Here is a 4,913-nt window from a genome sequence, read left to right on the forward strand (position 1 = left end):
CTAGAAACCAATTATGAGTGAGTACATCCCATGTTCATCTTTTTGGGTCTGGGTTACCTCACTCAGGATAGTGTTTTCTATTTCCATCCATTTACATGCAAAATTCGAGAAGTCATTGTTTTTTACCACAGCGTAGTACTCTAATGTGTATATATTCCACACTTTCTTCATCCAATAAGAGGCTAGAGCTAACGGGCCAGGCAGTGATTTAATTAATACAATTTATGTGTGGTTATTCGGGGGCTAAGCTAGTTGGGCGGCAAGAATAAACAGCGGGCCCTCTCCTTGTAACAAAGAAGGGGAGGTCTGTGTTAGAATGGGCTAGGATTGGTGGTAAAAGAGATAGGGGACAGGGAGAAGTGGGGGACAAGGGAAAGGGGGAACGGGTATTTGTTCCAGATGGACAAAGGACTGCCTCTGGGAAGAGAGGAGCAGACAAGGCCCATAGGAAAATAAAGGTAACGGGGAAACCCCATGTTAGGATGCGGTGTTTAATTTTAATTGGGCATGTTAATTAGGTGATATAAGGGGCTTCTGATTGTCTGATTGGACTGTGGTAGTCAGCCTCACGAGGAGGAAGAGGTCAAATAAGGGAATAGATCTTATTGACTAACTTTAGGGATATTGAAAGGCTGGAAAAGATTCCACTTCTGTGTTGGGCCCTTTGGGGAAGGAAAAGCTGAAGGGCATGGAAAAGCTGAAGGCTGAACCCCCGCTCCAGCCCCCAGGACAAGCTGAAGGCCACAGGACCCCTCTTAAAAGGAAGTATTAGTTAATGGAGAAGCCTTAAGTTACACAAAGGTGCTGACTGCAGCCCATTCCCCCACCCATACAGAGGATGTTGACAACCCATCTTCTCCTATCAGCTGAGTAATATTTCAGACAGCCCTTGTGGTCAGCAAAGGGTCAGTAGATGTCTGGAGGACGTAACCAGGGGGGCTGTTGCTATCCCCCTTAGATACTAACAGACTATCAGGAACTAACAGCTGAGCTTTACCTCACCGTTAGCCAAGTGTGATGTAGGAAAGTAATTTTGTACTTTGAAACGGTAACTTTGAGACTGCTTTGTGGTTCTTGTCTTTATAAACCCCTTACAATAGTAGACAGGATCCTTCTCCCTCCATCTGCTGTGTCAGACTGTGAGGCAGAGGACCGTACTTAATAAACGAAACCTTGCTTTTGCATTCGGAAGTGTGGTTTCATGGTGGTTCTTCTTTGGGGTCCTAGGACTCAGGCACAGCATTGTAATCTGATGGTTTTTAGCAAGGCAGAGGGAATGGAAAAGAAGGACAAGGTGGCCAGAGCCATATGCTGGGATGGGCTAGTGGAGGCTATGGGACTTCGTGTAGGATATGCAGAAATGCCAGGAAAAGTTTGGAAAGGAACCGGAGAAAATGGAAAAAAGTTTAGACCATGATGGAGTTCAGAGAAAATGGAAGTAAGGAAGGAAGATCAGAGACTGTAGTATACTGTTTAAAACAATTTGGGAAAGCAAGGTGTCTCCTGGACAAAGCCACGCAGCAGGAGAATCCCCATCTTCCAGGGTCTGACTTGCCTCACTGCCTCTGCCTCTGCCATGCTCCGGGACTGACAGGGTCAGTCTGTGGAAATGGATCCCAGTCAGGAATGCTTTGAATATTCCTAAGTACAGCATCTTGGCTATCAGTTAACTCCCTCCAAGATCTGAGAGGGGCAGGAAGAGGGATGTGTGTGTGTGTGCGCACGTGCACATGCTTGTACATGTATATACACATATATCTACAAAGACCAGGAGAGGGTGTCAGGTCCCTTGGAGTTACAGTCCGTTGTGAGCTACTTAATGTGGGTGCTAAGAACCAAATTTAGGTCCTCTGGAAGTTCAGCAAGTGTCCTTAGTGACTGATCTTCCTCTCCAGTCCTAAGGGGCATTTTCACAGTGGTTGTTGCTGCAAAGAAGTCTCTCAGACCAGAGCAGCTGCTTAGAAAAAGCAGCAACTTCCCAAGCTGCCCTGAAGGGGAGCCACTAAGATGGGACACTCTCCAACTGCTGAGCAGGCTGCAGGTTGTGCCATGTGCCAGCTTTCCAGCTTCTGCCCACTGTTACCCAAGCTGGGGTGGCCTTGGTGATGCAGCTGTCTTTGAATCATTTCTGCCTCTGTAACTAACCCCTCATTCGTATTCATGTAAGTGACCCCAATAAAACTCATTGTTTCACCAAGGGGGACTTTGGTGGCTTTGGTACTTTGATCTGTGGTGGACTCCCTATCTGTGGTGAGTAGACATGGGTGTAGCCTTCTCCCAAGGAAAATTCTTGTCATAGCACATCTGACAGGAAGCTACTTAAAGGAGGAAGAGTTTGCTTCTTCTTCTACGTCAAGGGGGTCATTCAGTCCATCATGGCAGAGGACATTACGACAAGCAGAGAAGGAATGATGGCAGGGTCCCAGCCAGTTCCAGTGCATCTCTAGTCAGAAAGCAAAAGTGAACAGGAAGCAGGACCAGGCTATTAAATCTCAAGGTCTGCCCCAGTGACCTGCTTCCTCTAGCAAGAATCGGGATCCTAAAGGTTCTGTAACTTTCCCACTTGACAATCAAGAGGTCAAATGCAGGATTTTAAGGGGAACACTTCACATTAAAACCACAACAGCGACTGTAGGAATATTGTCTGGTTTGTGACAATATCTTCAACATCGGGTGACTATTATGTGGGAAACACGTATTTATCAATTAAAGTATCCCTTAGAATATACAAGGCACTTAATATTTGTCAACTATGAGAAAAGAGGTGAATAAATGCTGTGGGACAATGGTTTTACCCTGTAAAGATTGGTTTCTTGTACTTGTTTAATAAAATGCTGCTTGGCCAGTAGCCAGGGAGGAAATAGAGGTGGGGCAATGAGAAGAGAATCCTGGGAGGAGGAAAGTCAGTCTACAGTCAGATGCAGAGGAAGCAAGATGTGACTGCCTCACCAAAAAGGTACCAAGCCATGTATGTGGCTAACACAGACAAGAATTATGGGCTAATATAAGTTACAAGAGTTAATAAGAAGCCCGAGCTAATAGGCCAATCAGTTTATAATTAATGTAGGCCTCTGTGTGTTTATTTGGGACTAAACGGATGTGGGACCTGGTGGGACAGAAACCTCAGTCAACAAATAAATAAGCACACAAAACAAAAACAAAGTCTCCTAACTCCTTGGCCATTTTCCCATCACTGTTCCTGCTTTGGTGAAAGTCGACATGGAGAAGTGGGTTAGGATCACAGAATACAAAGTCTGCCTGCTTCCCCTTTCTTTGCGGTAATTCCCCAGTTAGACAGTGATTTACAAGGACAGATATATTCCCCCAGGGAAAAGAATGAGACTTGGCTGTGGTCTGGGCAGGTGCATTTACGGACACTTCAGTCCTGTACATCTCAAGCACGTAATCCACGTGAAATAATGATAGCTCACACTCCTGAATCGAGTCCAAGCGAGCAAGATCTATAGCTTGGAGTAATATATAGCCCAGAAGCTTACAGCAGGGCCTCCAAGGCTTATGAGTTCCCCTTTCTTTATTTATTTGGCTTAAAATAGTAAAAATCACTCCGTCCCAGTTCTAGAAGTCTGAAATCAAGGTGTCAGCAAGGCCGGGCTCCTCTGAAGGCTGCAGAGGAGACTCCTGTCTGCCCAGCTCCCTGCTGCTGGCACGCTTTGGCGAGCACTTCCTGCGAGCCTGCTATAGTCATTCTCCCCATGTGTCTCCTGTCTCTACATCCAAAGACCCTTGTGCGTTAAGTTTCTTTTTTGTTTGAATTGTGATACAATGTGCATATCGTGAAATTTTCCACTTCAGCTTTTTCAAGTGTGCGTGCTGTGGAGTTAAGCGCATGCGCGCTGATGCACCGCCATTCCTCGCCAACTTTCTCCTTTCGCAGAACTGAAATTCTGCACACGTACTTTCTCATAAGTAAATACTTTCTCCTGTTCCCCTACTCTCTCAGCCTCACCCCCAGGAAGCCACGCTGCTGCTCTCTCTCCTCTCTGTGAATTTGACAAATTGCTTTAGGTGTTTCCTGTAGGGTCCTTGGATTGTTCCAAAAGGCCCGAAGACACCTGATATTCAATTACAGAGAGCAGCTTTATTCTTGAGAAAAACCAGCATGCTGGGGCCCACCCAAAATGACTTCAACCCCTGGGGAGGATAAGGCAGCCCCTTTTAAGCCTGCTTAGGGAATTATAGCTGTGGGTAAGTATACTTTGAAGTGATTGGTTATAGACCCTTATTGATACAGGAATCATTTTGTGATTGGCTCATGACATCTGGTCAGCAACTGTAGTTGTGGTGTCAGGGGTCTGTCTGCTGTGTCAGGGGTTTGTCTGACTGAAGATAGCAAGAATAGTTCTTGTTTGTGTTCAAGTCGTACCCTGATTGGCTGCCAGACTAGACATACTTCCCAAGAGTCTGGTTGAAGCCAAACTTGAGTCAACATGAGATGTGGGATAATTTGGGGCAGAGGATTTAGCAAACTGTGCCCTGTAGGGGGGAAACAACTGGCTCCAGTCCCTTCATTTCCTATGAGTGGAATAATGTCAATGTTTTAGGTTGTCTTCCCCTGTTTTTTTAACATATATACATAAATATATATACACACACACAGATATACAGCTAGATAGATAGAAAGATAGAAAGATGTGTATCTATGTGTGTGTATGTGTGTATTAAGACAGAGTCTCTCACTAAATCTAGAGCACACTTATTGGCCAGAGATTTGCTTTCTTCTGCCTTCCCAGTACTGGAGTTACAGAGAGATGTGTCCCACTCCACCTGGCTTTCCCCTGGGGTTCTATATCTTATAAAACAGTAAGTTTCCTTGTGATTTTCCCAAACATTAGTTATCTACTTTCTCCTCTTTCTCTTCCTCCCCCTCCTCCTTTGTTCCTCCATTTTTCTTC

This window comes from Microtus ochrogaster (genome assembly GCF_000317375.1).
Source record: "Microtus ochrogaster isolate Prairie Vole_2 chromosome 6 unlocalized genomic scaffold, MicOch1.0 chr6_random_2, whole genome shotgun sequence".
NCBI lineage: Eukaryota > Metazoa > Chordata > Mammalia > Rodentia > Cricetidae > Microtus > Microtus ochrogaster.